Source organism: Lissotriton helveticus, chromosome 3_1 (genome assembly GCF_964261635.1).
Source record: "Lissotriton helveticus chromosome 3_1, aLisHel1.1, whole genome shotgun sequence".
In the NCBI taxonomy this organism is placed as follows: domain Eukaryota; kingdom Metazoa; phylum Chordata; class Amphibia; order Caudata; family Salamandridae; genus Lissotriton; species Lissotriton helveticus.
This window is the reverse complement of record NC_136061.1, coordinates 406,876,529-406,896,394: the sequence shown is the minus strand read 5'-3', so window position 1 is coordinate 406,896,394 and position 19,866 is coordinate 406,876,529. Positions and strand designations below refer to the sequence as shown.

Here is a 19,866-nt window from a genome sequence, read left to right as displayed (position 1 = left end):
GCCATTTGGGAGAGGAGGAGATCAGAGGCCTCTGGTTTCTGGCGGAATCCTGACTCCACATCAAGCTGTTGGAGCTGTTGGCGATCTGGCTGGTATTGAAAGCCTTTCTACTCTCCATCAAGGGGAGGCTAGGGCAGGTGTTCACTGACAACACCACCGCCATGTGGTACTGCAATAAACAGTGTGGGGGTGGGGTAGTGAACCCTTTATCAAAAGGCTCTGCGTCTCTGGACATGGGAGGAACGTGAGGGCATATCCCTGGTGGTTCAACATCTGGCGGAGTCTCTAAATGCCGGAGTGTACAAACTCAGCTGCATGTGGTTAGCAGATCATGAATTAAGTCTCCATCCATAGGTAGTGTCAGGTCTCTTTCAGCAGTGGGGAGAGCCTTGATTAGATCTATTTGCCACCTATGAGAAGGCACAGCATCAGCAGTTCTGCACACTGCAGTTTCCAAGATGGCTCTCACTCGGAGACCTTTTTCATCTCAAATGGAGCTCCGGCCTCCTATGCGCCTTTCCGCTCATAGCACTCCTGCCCAGAGTTCTCAAGAAGATCAGGAACGCCCGGGCCCAAGTCATCCTTGTGGCTCCTGACTGATCAAGTAAAGCTTGTTATCCCAGCTGTAGAGCATGGCCAGTGGTCCTCTGATCAGGCAGTTCCTTCTGGAGGATCTTCTGTTGCAACAGGAGAGGGTTCTCCACCCGAAACAGTCAACACTTCGCCTTCTTGCATGGAGATTGAGCGGTGACAGTTGACAGCTTTCAATCTTCCACCCGAAGTCTGTACTGTTATCTTGGCAGCCAGGCAGCCCTCCACAAAGACAGTATACACCTGCCATTGCAGAAAATATGTGGCATGCTGTACAGAAAGACAGATCTGCCCCTCTTTCTCAGGTTCTCCTTTTCAGCCTTTCTCCTGCCAACCAGGGCTCTCCTCTGGGCACTCTAATGGTCTGTCTCTTATATTTCTGTTTTTTTGTGGTTTACTGACCTGCTATCCCTCTTCAAATCCCCTATTGTAAATTGGTTTCTGAAAGGTTTACAACATTTGTTCCCACCACCTCCATTTATTTTGCCCTAGTGGGACATCAGTCTTGTCCTCGCTTTCCATATGTGCGGTCCTTTTGAGCCCCTGCACAATTGTCCCCTCAGGCTCCTTACCACCAAGACCGCATTTCTCGTGGCTATGACATCTGACCAGAGGGTCAGTGAGCTTCAGGCGCTGTCATCCAAGCCTCCTTACTTGAACACCTTCCTAGACAAACTGGTGCTTCGTATGAGAGCTTCCTTTCTACCAAAAGTGGTCACTCTCTTTCATGTAGGCCAATCCATCACTCTGCCTACTGTTACGCTCTGCCTCATCTCTCCAAGTAAGGGGAGCAACTTCACCGTCTGGACCCAAAAAGAGCATTGTCATTCTACTTTGACCGCACACGAGAGTTCCAGCTGGACGATTTACTCTTCGTTGAGTATGTCGGAGCGAAGAAAGAACAGGCCGTTTAGAAGAGGTCCATCTCATGATGGATCGTACATTGTATCAAAATCTGCTATGCATTGGCTAAGAAGCAACCCTCCAAGGGTTGGCGTGCTCATTCCTCCAGAGCTAAAGCTGCAACCACTATTAGCACGCGGTCCTGGACATCCGCCAGGCAGCATCGTGGGCTTCTTTGTACTTTTTACCAAACAATACTGCTTGGATAGTCCGGTCCATAAGGATGTGCATTTTTGCTGCTCAGTCCTTCAGGACTTCCGCATGTGAAATTGGTCCGCAGACCTACCTCCGGGAAGATATTGCTTCGGTATCTTTTCTAAGGTAAGGAATCTGCAGCTATTCGTCTCAGATGAACGGTACTTACCTTCAGTAACATCTTATTTGGTAGAGATTATCTAGCCACAGATTCTTTACCAACCCACCCATTCTTCCCGCTCTGTAAATGGATTTCTAAGGACTGGGCTTTCCCCTTTCAGGGCCCTAGTATTCCACACCTTTGGTCAATGTACTTCATGGCTCCACGCTTCTGGCGTGGAAAGTTGCGAAAAGTAACTGATGTCCGCACACCGAGAAGGTGCCTACATAATCACTGCGTACCTCTCTTCCGGCGCAGACACCTAGGGATAAATCTTGGGCAAGGAATCTGTGACTAGATAGTCTCTATCAGATGAGGAGTTACCGAAGGTAAGTAACTTGCTCTTCAGCGTGATTTTCAAAATAATGTTCGACGGTTAGTTGGCTGTGAACGGATGCCAGTTTGTGTAGTTGAACCAGAACAACACAGTTATTTTTGGTTTCTTTGGCAGAAGCATGTGACATTATATCATGCCTAGACTGCAGTAAGAAAACATGTTTTCTGATCTCTCCAACACAGCTCTCGACTTGAACGCGTTTCTGTCGCCCTAAGCTACAATGCACTGTGTCCCAATGGATGACACAGTGCATATTAAAGTGATATTAAATCCCACAAGAGGCCTTCTGATAAAACTAAAACTTGTTGAGTTTGGAGGAAGAAGCTACAGCTTGGGTCAGGGAAAATAATTACTTGTTCAAACTGTGCAGAATGAAAAGGAGACGATTATATTTTGCTCTGTGAAGCCGGATGATAGTATATCGGATATTAATTCTTATTAATCCTACAGTTTGTCTACCCTCCTGCCTCCGCACTATAGCTTGGATGCTGCAAGCAAAGGTCGTGGATGACGCAATGATCAGAGGAGGTTATAAAAAGGGCTTCCAAAGGCGCAGCAGGGCATCTGTTGAAGAGAAATCTCGCAACTGGAAGGTTGTGCGTTTTTCGTGTGTGTTTTAAAAAAAATAATAAGTATAGTAGTGGCATTTGTATAAAGCATCACAACAGTGGTGAAACCCTGAAACTCTTCGAGGTGCATAGGTAGTGCGCTACTCTTTTCGAGAGTGGGTTTATTGTGTAGCCTGTCTGGGAGAACCTTTGGCGTTTGGTGTGTGTGAGGGTGTGTGTGAGGGCAGAGAGAGAATCCACTCGTGTTGTGGTTCACTGTGGCTCTCCTAAATCATGGAGTAAATTAAAAAGAAGTGATAGACATGTAAGCTCATACTTGCCATATATGTGTGGAGGGTTGATTCTTTCACCCTGGTGGTGGTCTGGCACTGGCTCTGTGATATTTTCGGTGCTGCTTCATTTGTTTGGGAGCAGCCAGGTTTTTACCATTTTTTTATTACAGGTGACTTTTACAAAGTTTGGCTCTCTTGGAGTCATTGGGAAAAATGTCTGATCTTAGGCAACCTGACTCGGACTGTGGCGATGGAGAGTGGAGTATTCTTGAAAGTTTGAGCTGGTCGTGGGTCTGCAGGGCATCTTACCTGGCGACTAGCCTTCAGCAGCTCCTTGAATGGTGGCCAGGATTGGCTGTGTGCTGTAGGACGTCGTTTAAGTTGTAGTGACCACTTAGAGTGCGGCCGATGGATGGCTTCCTCCTGTGGACGTTTTCCATCCTTTTGACTTCCTTAACAAGAATGTCTTCAAGGGTTTTGTATATAGGCCTTTTGAATGAAGGGTCCGGGTAGATGTGCATTTAGGATTATGGAATTCTGGGAAGGTTTTGTGAATTTCTTTTCATGGGCATTTTGCTTTGAAAATCTGAAAGGAATAGTAGCCTTTTTTCTGTTTTATATAGTTGATCCTTACATGCATATGAGTCGTCGCTGGAGGTGGGAACTTGTTGATGGGGGGTAATTTTTTTCCATCCCCTTTTCAGGTTTCTCTGTTCTGTCTTCAATGTTTTTTATCTGATTGAATCAAGATGGCGTTCGGCCTGTTTTTCAGACGTGAGTTTTTGAGGAGTATTAGTTGTTTGAAACCTTAGGAGAGCCGGTTAAAAATGTAGTCAATCTGGAAATGTTATATTCAAGGGTCTGATATCTGATATCTCAGAAGCAACAGCAGTGACTCTCCTTAAAATTCTAATGTGCCATAAGATAAACATTTGTACTAAAGGTAGCAAGTCACTATTGTAAAAGTTAGTGGGTACAAAATAATAGTGCACAATGAAATTGAGTGATTTTCCAATTCCCTTTAAAAAATGTCACAATTTCAGCCCCTGGTAAAGTAGCTTCTCTCTTCCGCAAAACTATGGGAGTTCCAAGACTAGAATATTTATTCTACTTTCTTTTCACCCACCAAAGCAGCCCGGAAACAATGTGTGTGTACTAGAGGCTTGACATTGCTTGTGTGTTTGCTAAACATTGCAAAATGCCTGGTTTCTTACTGTAATTAAAACTGGCCTTTTAGCCGATAGCTCTGTGCGCTTCGCTCTTGCACACACTGAAGAACCGAGGCACAGCCATCACAGTCATGTAGCTTAAAAAGTCACTCAAACCTTGCCCACACCTCCCTCCCTCCCTCCCTTTTTAAGTCGCGCCTGGGCAGCGCATTCGCTGCACTGCAAGGCATGCTGTATTGTGGCATGACGTTGGAGCTCCGCCCACTCTCCGCCCATATTTTTCATTGGCTTGTGTGATTGTCCTTTGGAAACTGTGGCTTTTCATTGATCAGTAGGCTTAGTAGTCCCTCCTTAGTACCACCGTGTCTCAATTTGTAACCTCCCATGACAACACTTCCTGTTACATGTTTTGCTACTTGGTAGGCTTTAATTACAGCCTCTGGGCACTATTTTGCTAGATGGACTTCTGCCCTGCTGTTGCAGGCATGACAAGCTCTCTCCAAACACTATCTTTTATTTTTTTTATTTTATAATGGTGGCCGTACCCCTTTCTTTAGACACGGCTGGTGTAAAGAACTGGGCACGGCCGACATTATCGTAAAAGCACGACATGGGGCGCTTGTACAAAAAAAGCATTTCTTTATCAACTTGACAAATAAATGTTTTTTTGTGCGCGCATTCAAAAAAGGGAAAGGCGCTGGGAGCCCGCAGAAAGGAAAGAAACAAAAGAAAAAATATACTGCAGCACTCCCTGGCTCAGCAGGGGAGCCAATATTATAATATTCACTGCCATACGGAAACTCTCCTCATAATGCTCTGCAGGACCCTTTAGTCAAAACATAATTTTGCCCATAACTCAGCCTGGGGTGGTCCTAGTAGGATGGGACCACCACAAAATCATTCTGCATGGCATGCTTTTCCTTTCTAGGTTATCATCTGGGACCTCACCTTAAGTTGGTCGAGGCCCAAAATAATCACCTTTCCCACTGTGAGGTTATTTAAAAATCCACTCTTCCATAGGTGGAGCTAATGCTCTGCAGCTGGGAGGATGTGTTAAAGGTAACTTTCCCCTTTCTTTAGACAAGCCATGTCTAAAGAAAGGTGCTCAGTCTAAAGAAAGTTGTGCAACCGCTAATCATGTGAAACAGTGGCATGGGGCACTTTTACAAAAAAATTAATTTGTCAACATGACAAACAGATGCTTTTTTTATAAAAGCACCCCATACCACGCTTTCACTTTACTGACGGCCGCACCCCTTCTTTAGTTTAGTCACTATTAACATGAAATCGCGCCATGCGGCGCTTTTACAGAAATTGCATTTGCAATGCAATAGGTCGCGCATTTGCAATAGATACAGATTGTATTGTAAATGCTTGTTTGCTCAGGGAGATACCAGATCTCATCCAGAGAACCTAAAAATGCTGGGAGTCATTATCCGAATTACAGAGGCGATAAGCTCATCAAACTATTATAAGCAAATGTGCCCTGCATACTATTGTGATGATCTAATACCAGTGACTACAACAAAAGCTAGCATGCACATCCTGGTGCCTTGTTGACTCTCATCAGTGCCTCTTTGAAGCGAGAAATGTATCCAGGTAAACTGAAGATGGGGCAGATAACGCAAATATTTAAAAAAAACAGAACAATGCCGACCCTGAAACTCTGGACAACTATAGACCAGTAATCCGTGTTCTTGGTTAGAGCAGGCAATCGAGAAATATGTGACAGTCCTGCTCATTATATTTGCAAATCAGTACTCATTACCAGCAGCACCTCCAACAGGGTTTTAAGCTAGTCACAGCACAGGAACGGAGACACTAAAAATCCTCCGTGACATCTATGACACTACTCCAGTGATTCTGATCTTTCCTGAAAGTTGATCTCAATTGGTGAAGCTAGGCAGTCGTACTTCTCGGACGGAACCTGTGACGTGCAGAGTCCCCAAGGCGTCACCTTGTCCTCAGTTCTCTTGAACCGCAAAGTCTACTACTGAAAAACTCTGGCATTGAATTACACCAATACACAACTTAATCTCAGACTATCATGGATAAGACATCCAATCTTTACAACAAAAATAGGCGAAGCTTCAAAACTGGAAGACAACAAATTGTCTGAAACGAATCCCTCAGAAAATCCAATTTATTTTGATAATCTGTAAACCCATGAATGTAATAGACATACACTTAATCTGAGAACTGAAAGTGAAAGGCGTCACACCTGGACTTTATAAAGAAAGTAACTAGAACTCGTGCCCACCATACAGTGTTCTTTAGTGATGTCATAGAACATGTCATGAGTGTTGTAATGTTGGAGATCATACCTGTGCATGGCAAGGACGCTTATAATAGGTACTTCGGTTAACTGTAACCCGTACTTAATTTGAAGCCTGTGGGTTTCGTTGTTTGGCATCGGCATTTAACCCCTTCCTGGTGCTGCCGTCGGCCAATGGCCGACGTGGCCACGCCTGTTTTTTAAAACGGCCGCACTGCCGCGAAAAAGCGGAATCAGCCAACGGGTTAGTTGTAAACTCCGTAATTTATGACAGTCTGATACATGGTGGCGCAGTCTGTTTAATTTAGAGGTGAGCACAACAGCAGTTGTTAATTAATTCAATATACATTAAAAATGCCTGCCATTCTTAAAGCTTTAGGGGCCTGGAATAGTATGAATTGTCACACTTGTAACAGTGTGATGTTTAGTTGTTGTGTTGATGCGGTCTTAGGCAGCACTGGCAGGGTCAATGGGTGGTGCAAACTGCAGTGACCTTCTGACGAAGGTCCTGGCATTTTTTTTTTTTTAAAGAAATTAAGCATGGACTTACAGCTGGTAAAGTTCAGTGGTTTTTATAATTTAATACTTTTATGTTTTTACTGACCTTTTCACCCAACTATACCGTCACTTTAGCTTTTGTTTTTTCAGTACATTTCTGAGTTTTTTTTAACACAAAGGAACAATATGAAGGGGTGTCATTTCAAGTAAGGCACACCTACGGACTTTGTCAAATCACCAAATTATAAAAGGCAGGGCTTTTGGCGTTATCAGGGGTTCAGCACATCAGCCTATGTAAAGCAGTCCTACTGGCTTTGTTAAAAAGTCACCACAGTAATTTTGTCAATATCCATAAGCCAGTGTATAATTTATTAAATGTAAATGTAGGTGTACTTATATAGCGCAAACCTGTAACCCAAAGGGCAACCTGGCGCTTGCTTAGGGAACCCGTCCTGGTATTCCCCTGTGAGAAACCCCGGCAGGGTGTCCACAAGGTGAAAGCCAGGCATCCCGCCGCGAGGGGCCGTAGTGGAGATTAAGCAAGCTATTGCCCAGAGTTGCAGAGTGTGACCCCGTGATTCGAGTAGGCACCGGAGCGAGAATTGTCTAGTCTGTGGAATTTTGAGCCCGAAACCCGCCGAGGCGGGGAATCGAACCCTGGACCACGGTCCATCTCAGCTTCCGGGTCTGCCGCCTCTAACCCCATTAATACACACACGGCAATGCTGAATAATAACTGTCACAAAAATATTTTAAATTAAGCACATATAATCAAAACAACCTTTGTGTTTTAGTCTCTCTTTAACAGTCTTCTGGCCACATAATGCAGCCATTGGACCAACCGCAAAAGGTCCTCACACCTCAGCTTAAGTACATACAACTCCATCCCGGAAACTTTAAAGATGATGGTAAGCTCTCCTCAGGAGACATGTGGTCATTATTATTTTTAAACATTCCCTAGGAGATTTCTGTGCTCCCTTTAGGGCCCGCCTCCACTCTCCCCAGACAACACTTATATTCATAGTTTGTTGTCACCTCCTTGGAGTATCACAAGAACTATAAACATTTTTTAATTTATTTAATATTTAGGGTGCCCCATTTCTACCCGGGACACCCACAAACTTTTGTTTTTTAATTTAATCTATTGGCAGCGTAGGGAGCCAACTCCTGAGCTACCAAGCCAGCCCCCTGCCTGCCAGCGCAATCAGTTCTTGTGCTGGAGCCAGAATCTTCTTACTCAGGCAGGGAGTGCATCTGTGGTATGCCCCTGCTCCCCTTCATGGGAAGTGGAAGGGCACACAGGAATGTGGGAGGTGCACTGTGGCACCACCCCTTCTATATCCTTCAGAGGGAGGGCCCCTAGGATCCTTCCTCTGCAGCCCCGGGGGCAGGAAACACTTTGAGGAAGGAGTGCTCATCCCCTCTTCCTGACCCTCATAAGGCCCTAGGGACCCATCCATGAGTCTGTGGTTAAATTAAAGGGGAGAGGGTATGAGGCCCTCCTCTAAGAGTCTACAAATGCCCCAGGGACCCCATTCCCTGGGGCTGCAGTTCTCAAAGGGAAGGGGGCGATCAACCCCCAAGAGCCAACAAACGTCCTGGGGACCACATCCCCCGGGACCAGCTCACTCACTATGTCACTGGGAGCCTACCCTTGGGACACAGTTTCCCTGCCCACATATGCGGAGGCAGGAAAAACGTGTCTGCTGCCACCCAGCGGGAGCTACAAAAATACTCCCCTGGGAAGTAAGCGCACCATTTTTCCGGGAAACTCAGATTGTTTGCGCCCACGGAAGGACCAGTGAAAAATATCTGCACATGCTAGGGGCTCCCCCATACAGCCCCCTATTTTTTGTTGTGGGTACCCTGGGTGGGCCCTGGAACTCCCACATTAGGCACCGGGATACGAGTTGCTGCACATGTAGAGGCTCACGGGGGGGGGTTCACCGCCCCCTCCACATTAAAACAGAAAAAACTGCACAAGAGATAGGGTCCCTGGGCCCATAAAGTTTAGCAGAGAATGACCACATGCCCCCTCCCCATTAAAAACAAACTGCCCACAACAAACTCAGATTGTTTGCGCCCAGCAAAAGGACTAGTGAAAAATATCTGCACATGCCAGGGGCTCCCCCCTACAGTCCCCTATATTTTGTTGTGGGTACCCTGGGTGGGCCCTGGAACTCCCACATTAGGCACCGGGATATGAGTTGCCTGGCACATGTAGAGGCTCACAGAGGGGGGGGGGGGGTGTTCCTCGCCCCCTCCCCATTAAAACAGAAAAAAACACGCGAGAGATGGGGTCCACTGGGCCCCATAGAGGTTAGCAGAGAATGACCATATGCCCCCTCCCCATTAAAAACAAACTGCCCAGGGGTGTAGGGTCCCCGGGCCCCTAGAGGCCTCCCCAATAATTTATATAGAAAAAAAGGGTCCCGGATGGCCACCGGGACTCATAAATGATAGTTAGGAGTCGCTCATTTATCTTTCACTGCTCCTTGAAGAAGCACCTCATAATTCCCTGCAAGGGCTTTTTAAACTTTTTTGGAGCTTGGTGTTGGTGATGTCCCTAAAAGGGAAAGTGGTACCACCATTTTTGTTATATTGCTGGGGGAGGTGGAGTTGAGTGGGCTTGTTTGCAGGTAAAACCAGAAGGCATGACTGCCAGTCAACCATCGTAGTGTCGCCTTTCAGGGTAACTAGGAGCGACTTTGTCCAGTTGACTTAGAGTCCCAGTGCTCCTCAATACAAATTCAGTATTTGATGTAGCGGGGTCTAAAGGCATGTGGGCTGCCTATGAAGATGAGGATATCGTTGTTGCATAGTGCAATGCAGTCCTCGAAACATGCCTGCCAGTGGAATCCCCAGAACTGTGTTTCACCCCTGATCCATGCCGCTAGTGGTATAATCGCTAAGGCGAAAAAAAACAGGAGAGTGGCCAGCCCTGTCTGGTTCCCCAGAGGATCAGGAATGTTGGCGAGAGGATGCCGTTGACCCTTACCGGAGTGTGGGATTGGGCATAGAGCTCTTTAATGAAAAAATAAAGTGGGGCCCAAACCCCAAACGGCGGATTACTTGGAACAAGAACGCCTAGAATAAGGAATCAAAGGCTTTCTCGAAGTCTAGAAGCAGGAGTGTGGTGGGGTCAGAAAGTGTTGAGTAATGGGCAAGAGCGACACGGACCTCGTGAGCACAGTGACGAAAGATGTGGAGTAGCATGAAACTGATTAGGGCAGGATGAATTAGCGTGGTGTAAGAAAACAGGGTTCCTCCAGCTTTTTGCTCCCATTTGGGCTGCTAGATGCTGGTTTTCAACTCCGACAGTGCACTGAAACCTCCTAACCAGCTCACAGTGCCAGTGCTCTCTCCCTAAAACTTAAATATGTGAGTTAGCAACTGAGAAGGCTTTAACCCTCTTATAGGTCCTTAGTATATAGTGCCAGTAGTACCCAGGGCATGGGTGTTAAAGGGGTCACCAGGGCCTGAATTACTGTTTGTGCCACCCTGAGTGACCCAAGTAAACAGATGACAGCAGTTCTGCCATTGCAGACTGCAGGGGCAGTGCCAACTGCTTCAATTCGACTTTGCCCTCACCATGTGTGGCAAAGTCAATGCACTATTTTTAATATATGCCTGTTACTCCAAAGGAAGGCCTCCTGAGATCAGGGGGCAGGATGTATTATATTAAATGTGAGGACATACAAGTACAATCTTATATATACCTTTAGTAGCTTTTTCCTTAAGTGCTACTATAAGTGATCAGCGGTCCATAGGATATTATGGACTGGCAACCGGGCACCCCGTGGTTAACAGCTCCATTATGGTACAGCCGAAATATGTTTAATATCAAACAACCTGCCTCATCATCCCTGGCATGATTCTCACGTTGAGGACGATGTGGCATACACTAAGGTGGCTAACCTTAGAGGTTGTCCACCTGGTTGCCCCAGCCTTTCTTGTGCTCTGGCTGCCAGCCTGCAGCTGCTGCCTCCAATACAGGAATCGAACACCCTGCCAGGAGGTGTAACCTCTCCCAGGAGTCAGAAACAATGGCCTTGGTGGAAAGGAGGTCACACCTTCCTCCCTGGCAGGATGGCTAGTGAAGTCTCACATCAAGGCATGAGCTTCAAAACCTTCAGCACCTGTGATATGCAACCAGGCTGCCTCCCAAAGGAGGAAACAGCCTTCCCCTTCCCCCAGGCACAGTTGCACCTGGGCAGCTGGAAAATCTAGCCACAACTCTAGGGTGGGCCATCTAAGAAAGGTTTCTGCTGTTTTTAAAAGTGACAGAATAGAGGGTTTTAGGTAGAAAAGGTAACGCCCTCCCCATACCCCCCTGGTTGTGGTCACCTTAGGGGCAGATCATCCACTGGGGTTAGTAGCCCATTGGCTACCTGCACCCACACCCGTAACAACCCTATAATCTAGGATTTATGGGGCACCACTGGCACCAGAAACTCAGTTATGATCTGATTTGCAACAAAGGACACAGAAGAGACTGGAGTCTGTGACAACAGGAGCTGCACAAACCAAAGGTGTTATACTTTGCACCACTGGAACTGCTTGACTGCGACTCGTCCCGGACCAAAGACCTATTCCCCCAGTCAAAGTGCCCCCTTTACGAGGCAAAGGCAACTCCAGACTTCTTTGGACTAGTGGCACTAGTCCCTTGCACACCGCAGGTAAAAACAACGTACCAGAACTAAAGAATCGCTGCCCATCGGGCCTTTCAAGGGATCGGCCAAAAATAGATTGCCCAGTGCACTGTGGGAAATGTAGTCCGGACCTCCAGCAAGTTTCTGCCAGCTACTGTTTCCCCTGGAGCTCCGGGTGTCGAAATAACTTTCTGCTGAGCTTACTGCTGCTAAGGCTTGTTGGTGGCTAGTCCAGCACCTATAAACTTTACTCAAGGCTGCAACTTGTGGGAACCCCGCAACACCTTCCTCAGATTCAAGCAGTGGCCTTGTTGTCCGCTTTTTGCACCCGTTTCCTCACCAGCATCATTAAGCCATTAAGCGGTTTAACCAGTTCCCCTGCAGCTCCCACTTCAGCACCAAAGACAGCGAAGACAACTCTGCACCAGGGCTCCTTAAGACTGTAAAAATTGAACTGACTGTCGTGGCTTGGTCCTGGTAACCGCATCTCCTTTAGCCTCCTTGGATTCCCCGCAACTCGACCTGAAGTGACCGATTGTCACTAGTGCTCTTTCCCATTGAACGCAATGATAACGTTTTGCAGTATTGTTTTGCACTGATTAACTCCGGTTATACTTATCCGATTGATTTCGCTTTGGTATCTAAATTTACATAATAATCTTCTTTATTTTTATGTTCGTACTTTGAAATGCTAACTCCATGTTTCTTTAGTAAAGCCTGACTGCCAGGACTGAGATAAGTATTTATAATTGTGAAGGACCTTCTTTGGGGTATTTTGAAAGTATTTCATAGTGAAGCCTATCCAGCATCACTACATAATATTCCACCTTCTTCATGTAGTAAACACCACTAGAAGTGCATTTTACAAGATATTTGTGTATATTTTCAGCTCCGAGTTGTTAATTATAGTAATAATAATAATAATCCATATGTGTAAAGCGCAAACATATCACCCCTTAAGGTTTTGAGGCCGTCAAGGAGATTAAGTGAGCTATTGCCCAGAGTCACATGGTGCTGAGCTGCCGCCGTGGATCGAACCGTGAGCCCTGCACTCCAGACTCAGCTGCTCTGGCCTCTGTGCCACACCTCTCCCCGAGTTGATCAGAGCTTATTTCCCCTTTTTAAGTGAAATGTTAATAATTTAAAATCTATCCGTAAGCCAATTCAAAACATTGAAAAAGAATGTATCTGCAATGCTAAGTACCGCAGTGTAATTATAATTGCATTTATATAGCGCTTACTACCCCTAATGAGGCGTTTAAGCACTTTTCGGCGAGTAGCACACTATTCCGGAACCCAAAAAGGATTAGGGGTGAATTTGAATAGGGTGAATTGGATGAAGGGATATGGCACTCTAAAGAATTCTACACGTTAGTTTGTTGTCCTGTGGTGTGCGGTGATTGAGTTAGGGTGTACACCCCACTCCCTAATATGTGACTCAGTCACCAATAAAGTACACTCTTGTCCTCCAGCACACGCTATTATCAACATGCAATAAGTACAACAGTATGTATTTGAAATTTCCACAGATTCCTTTATTCTTGTCATCTTTTTGTTCAGTTCTTTCGTCCTTAGCCATCACATGTTTCGTCGCAAAAGGGAAATAAATCCGCAACTTCCTCAGGACTATAAGATACAGAAAATATTTTTGGTACCTTTAGCCCGGAGGAAGTTGTGGGTTTATTTCCCTTATGTGACGAAACACATGTTTGCTAAGGACTAAAGACCTGAACAAAAAGATTGCAAGAATAAGGGAATCTGTGGAAATTTCGAACATATAGTTTTGTACTTATTGCATGTTGATAACACCGTGTGCTGGAGGACAAGAGTGTAGTGAATTAGTATAGAGAATTATTACGTTAATTTGGGTGGTGGACATGCGAGTCTGTTATTTGAGTTGAAAAGGATAGTGGAGGGATAGAAGAGGAAGGGGTTTGCATTTATATAGTGGTACCCTTGATCAAAGTGCTTTTCAAGGAGTAGCACACTATACCGAAACCCAAACTGGATTAGTGGTTAATTATTGTAGGGAAATGTGAAATTACTTTGAGCGATGGAAATGTGATTCTGTTAGTTTTCTTGAAAAGGACAGGGGCAGCTACTCCATGTGGGCGGAGGAGCGTCGCCCCAATGCTTTCTCGCAGTGCGAGAAGCAGAAACATAAAATGGTATTATAAATACCATTTTATGTTTCTGCTTCTTGCACTGCGAGAAAGCAGAAGGGATTGGTTGGGTGTGGGCGGGTGGCCGGTCCTGCTCTAGGGCAGGGGAGGAGTGGATTGCCCACTATTGTGGGCGCTGACTGTTTGGTCAGCCCTCTGAAGCCGACCAAACCAGTCATGAGTGCACACTCTTTTCTCCATGTGGAGTGCATGCAGTCTACATGGAGAAAATGGCCGTAATGGCCTCCCCATTGACGCTGTGTGTGGTCGGTGTCCCAACCAATCACAACGCTGCCATTGCAGCATTGTGATTGGCTTGGGGAAGGGGAGGGAGGCTGCCATGCTTCCTGTTCCTGCGGAGGCAGGAAAGCAGGAGCAGATCCATCTATGAAGACACGGGACCCGGGAAAGGTGTTTTATTTATTATTATTTCTAATTAAGTACATAGTAAAGGTACTGACAACGGTCCTTGATTACTTAGGTGCCATGAAAAAACTTGATACAAGTACCTGTGGTGCACTGGCTGCGTTGTAACTGTAGCATACCTTGAAACAGTGGTCAAGCGGTGCGAGTACCAATACATTGGGTAAAGGTGGCGCTGTGAAGAGCTTCATTAAACACATTGTACAAATAAATGATCCTAAATAAGTAAATGTGTATACAGCGTAGTGTAGTTGTGCGTGCAGGCTTTGTTTCGAGGGTTCACATCAGAAACTTAAGTGGGGGCTACGCAAACACACGGTGAGCGCTTCTCGTTTGCCTGAAGTCTTTAACCCTAGGCTTAGGACTACACTACGCTCGCGGAGCGTATGTAGTTTGCGCTACTACGCACTACGCACTGTGCAAAAATGTGTAGCGTAGCGGGCATTTTTTGCTTGCTCGCGGTCCTCAACGTCAAGTTGGCGACTGCGAGCTAGCAAAATCAACATCCCGGCGAGACTTTTTCCTTGTTCGCGATCAGGAACATCAAGTTGCCGATCGCGAGCGTGGAAAATATACCTCCCGGCGAGATTCTCAATGGGGGAGGTCAGGTTTCTCATTGCGAGTGGTCGCGTATACTGGCGACCGTTTGCGATGAGAGCTACCAGTCCGCGTTAAAAAAGCTGCCGCTTGATACAAATGTACGCGAGCTGCAGAAAACGACCGCTTGCACTGTGCAAGATGCCGTTTGCAATGATTGCCCCGTGCGGACAAGCATCCGGCACTGTGCAATCAGTACGAACAGCATTTTCCCCACCGCACTACACAGTTCACGTAGCTCGCGTAGTGCACTTCGCGTAAGCTACTACGCGAACTACGCCCAGGGTTACCAAGCATGTGGAGTTTTTTTTGGTTTTTTTTAAGCGTGCACACTTTGGTACTGAATGTGAATCCAGGCCTTGTGTTCAATACCTGTATCTTGACGCAGGCCTCTGGCAGGTATGCTGTGTTAGGTTTGTGACGTGCTGTAAAAGAGAAGCCTTCGGGCATGGTGCTTCATACATGGCGTGGAGGGAGAGTTGGTTAACAGAGAATGCTTGCGTGATGGGTTATCTATTTCTTATAAGTATAACGCACTGGCGGTGTGGTTGCGCTGTTCAGCACAACGCAGCGGCAATGCCGCATGTAACGTTTATTGGGAATGTTGTGTTTTCCTAATGTATCTTCCTCGCAGAGATGTCGAGGGGCCGTGCCTCCATTTCAATGACTAATGGCAGTTCCACCATATGTGACTCAAGAGCTCGAGCAGGGCTGCAGCTCTCTGTACAGTGCGTTTTTCCACAGCCCACTTCCCTATCCATCTCCTCGTTATTTTAGACTCTGTGGTCACGAGCCATGTGTTATACCTTTGTTTATCTTTATTTTTGTAGAGGGCGGGTTGCGGAGACGATTGACAGATGCATCCCAGAGTTCGAGCGTGTCACATCCCTCCTCGGTTTTCAGAGGACTGACTTATCTGACGCAAAGGTAAGTGCGAGCTGCCGCTGCCAGAGCTGCCGAGGAGGGGCTTGCCATAATCCGCACTTTGATGCTGTTCCTCTTTTTAATGACTGTCCTCCTATTGCTTTTAACGATCGGTTGTAATTTCGAGCTCTGCTGAATCGGAGCCAGCTCATTATGGTGAGAGCAGTGTTCGCCTTGGCCCTGTGCCCATGGCCTGTATGGGCTTAGAAATGTGGGGCGCGTGGAATAGGAACAAAGGGCTAGAGGTGCGCGAGCCAACCAATTACCATGGAGAGCCGAGCCAGGGTTCTGGCTCGGCCCTTAGAGCCCATAGGGTAGAGCCTGAAAATATATGCTATGTAATCATACAGCAAACATCGCCTGAAATATGGTCAAGTCCCTTCAAAATTCTAAAAAGTCTATTTCTTTAATATGTGGAAGCATTGAATTTAACGGATCACTTTGAACTGAGAAGCATTACAATAAAAACGAGGCAAGACATTTGTAATGTAAACCCTGTACGTTGAAACATCATAGGATTTTGTACAACTGGTATTCTGGAGTCACAGTCGTTCTTAACGATAATGTAGATAAAGGTTTTTGGTGAAATACAATATTTGCTTAAGAGCACACAATTTAAGGGGCGAAGCCTCAATTTATCCAGGTTTTTTTGTTTCACTTTGTACAAATCAGCCAATGAATGGGTAATGTCTTTCCCTTTTATGTTAACCCTTTGTTTTTACGTGGGTGGTATTGAAGCACTTTACGTGAGCACCACTTACATTACACAAGGGCACATTTGTTTTTTAAGATTCAGGGAGATTATGTTCTTTGAGCCCAGGATATTGAACCGACGCTAAGACTCGAACCTGGTTCTCTTTTTCCAAAGTCATCAGCTCTGACCCTAATGGCACATCTTGGGCAGAGGGAGGACATCCTGGGCAGAGGGAGGGTAGCAGACAGAAGTTACTTGAAAGCTTAGCTCGTTATGGTGGGCTCGAGGACTCAACAGGACCTCGAGCTGAGCCTGGCCTCAAGCTTTCAGTGGCTCGCCCACCTGTACAGAGGTTGATTCTGCTGCCTTGATGTGAAGGGTTGGAAGGATTCTCTGTTGAGCCATTTAATTAATGAAATAAAGTTTTACAACTGCAGCCATGATTTTTTAAAGGTTCCAGCAGTGACTATGCCATATAAACTGGAATGGGGCCACAGATGGCAATTTGTTAACATGCCAAGATTAGCGGAAGTGACATCATAAGCACTTTCACCCGATCACACAAGTTGTATCACTTGATCTTTCATTGTGGTGGGATTATTGAAAGTTACATTATGAAGTGAAAAAAGCAATAAATACTAGTAGTTAAACATTTTTTTTTTTAAAATGATTACGTAGCAAAAAGTGTATTTCATGTACCACAGTCTGTTAATGAAGTGCATCCAGTGTAGCCAGGATCAAATCTATTAGAGGCCAGTTATGCATACTGGGAGGTATAATTTCTAGCTCCGGCACAGGCTCGGATACACTGGGGCCATCCTCATTTGCAACCTTAGCCATCATTTGCCTAGGATTAACGTGATATGTAGCCTCAAATGCAGTCTCAAAAGCACAAACAAAATCTTTATATGCGAAGGTAAACCAGTGTATGCACAGGCATAACCCATTAATATTTGATTATGGTATGGTAGACCTCCAGGGCCAGCCTTGGCATGGAAAAGCTGGGCCCAGGCCAAGGGCGCCCAGCTTTAGAGGGGCACACTGAACTTCGTTAGCAATTTGCTTTTAATGCTCTTTTAAAAAAAAATTCTTGTCTGCCAGCAACTCCAGACACTTCTTTCTTCTTTTTTGCCCACCCCTTCCTTCTCCCTCTCCACTGGGCTCTCACTCCAGACTGTGCACCACTGGAAAGGAGCTTGGGTGTGGCTGTTGATTAAGTGATTTAGATGAGGGGGGATGGAGAATTGTGTTCCCAGGTAGGTCACTACTCCGATGTAATCAGCATTACCTGGTCTGTGTGGCCCCCCACAGGGATCACAGTTGGAGTAGGGCGAAAGAGGAGGACGAAGATAAGATGAGCAGCTGTGAAGGTTGAAAAAAGCAGATCTTCCCTAATTCTCTGTCACACACAGCGGCATGCCCCTTTACATAACTCCAGGTACACTCCACAGGTGGGCAGCTTCTAGTCCTAATCCTCCTCTTCCTTCTGGTGCGGAGGGCCGCTTCCATTTCTGCATCATAGCAAGGGAACATGTGTATGTTCTTAGACCAGTGTTAAGCATAATGCTATCCACAGCCTGGACCGCAACAGTTAATATTGAAGTCATGCTCACAAAACTGGTACAAGATTCCAGGCAGAAAAAGAATAGTGTAGCAACTGTACTAATTTCTAGTAAGTAGTAGCTCCTATTATACATACATTTAGAAAAGGCTAGATGGGAGCATCACGAAGGGTGCTATACAAGCAAGGCACTGGACTCATCTTTAGAGGCTACCTTACGTGGTGCTCATGTGCTGGCTCTCCTTATGAGAGCCAGTGTGCACCGACCCAGCCAAAGGCACAAGTCTCTCCACGCGTGAATTTAGATACTTAATTACACAGAGGCGAGGATTATGCTTTGTCTTTCTTTTTAACAAAGATTTATTTTAACAAAGATTTAACAGCAGCCTTGAAAAAAAAAACTTCAAGGAAAACGAACACTCCCATGAACCATAGGGAGAACCATAACAGTATAGTCCTTTCACAATGTTCATGACGTCCAGCACAAAGTCTCTCCTCACTGACAGTGCCTCCTCTTTCTTACTGCCGCGAGACACACCAATAGTAATGTTTCACTGGTCCTGTTTTGAACCTACCTCTGAGGAAGACAAGTCCCCAAGCTTGGGGTCCAGATTGTTGAGCAAGAAGCGGCGACGCTCAGTTGAAAGCGCACATTTTGCATAGCCCTGGAATATAATGGCGGGCTGGGTCCAATTAAAGAGCACTTCGGGGAAAATCAGGGATCCCGAAACCTTGGCCTCCTCAGCCATATCCAATATTTTGGTCATGGGGCCTATGGCATCGAGAAGCATATCTTGGCATGACTGCCAAGATCTGTCCGTGCCCTTGCGAGGATCCTTCATGTATTTGGCTTGGAAGGTGGCCATCTTTCCGGGGGTAAAAGCGATCTTGCTCTCAAGAGTGGGACGCGGACACTCCGCTTTGAGGCAGCCCCATGCCTCCTTCTCGAGGGGCTTGCGGAGTTGGCTGGCGACAAATTTGGCTCCCTTGTTGCCAGGCGCCCAAGCGGCTGACCATGCGTGGTCAATATCATCAGGATCCAACATGCCTGGTTCCTCCCCTGGGCCCGAGCATGGAGTCACTGCAAGGCGCCACATACGCGAGAAACCCGGCTTATCATCTGAGTCTCCCGGAGAATCGTCATCCGGTTCAGGAGTAGCTGGGCTGGCAGTCTCGAGGGGGTCTGCGCGGGAAAGGGAGGCAGGAGGAGGGATTGATTTGGCAAGAAAAGCGCTCTTGAGGCCGCAAACGCGTCCCTGTCAGTCCCCTCCTCACATTTCTTTTTTGGGGGGAGGCTTATCCCCCGCAAGCTCATTAGGGCCGGTGGGCAGAGGGTGCTGCACGGCTCTGCGCCAACATCGATCATTCTTGAACAATCCTGTCAGACATGCGTTGCTCCATAGGGCCAACAACCTCATTCACAACCCGGTAGATGGAAGAGTCCACCGCGTCGTAAAATGAATCATCCCAGTGCACAAATCCAAGGTAGTCCGCCTCCTCATAGGTGCCATGTTGGGCCTCCATGGGGAAGGAAGGCAGGCAAATGCTTAATTAGAGGAAGGAAATGTGGAAGCGCAGGTGCATGAAAGAGAGGAGGCAGGGGAACCCATACAATGTAAGGGTGTACCAAAGGCCCACAATAGGGATGCATGAGTCCCAGCGCACAGAAAAATGCCCTCAGAAAGTGACAGGGCTCCCACTGTCCGGCCATGCGCTTTGCAGAGGCCTTAACTGAGAAGTGCACAGCTCGCCATCTGGCGTTATCGCGGGAACACCCGCTAATACAGACCGCTGCCGGGGTGTTTAGAAATTGAAAAAATGCGGGGAATGCAGACCCCGTAGGACCAGGTGTCACCGTGATAGTGGGAACAAGGCTTTGGCAGT

At 46.6% G+C, this 19,866-nt stretch overlaps 1 protein-coding gene across 1 annotated transcript in view; it reads left to right on the top strand.

Annotated features, from left to right (window-relative positions):
- HYCC2 (hyccin PI4KA lipid kinase complex subunit 2) overlaps positions 1 to 19,866 on the top strand; it is a 671,498-nt gene that overhangs the window by 269,122 nt on the left and 382,510 nt on the right. Inside the window, exon 2 of the mRNA XM_078680193.1 lies at positions 15,634 to 15,730. The gene's annotated coding sequence lies outside the window, so the exon portion shown is untranslated. The remainder of the gene's footprint in view (positions 1 to 15,633; positions 15,731 to 19,866) is intronic.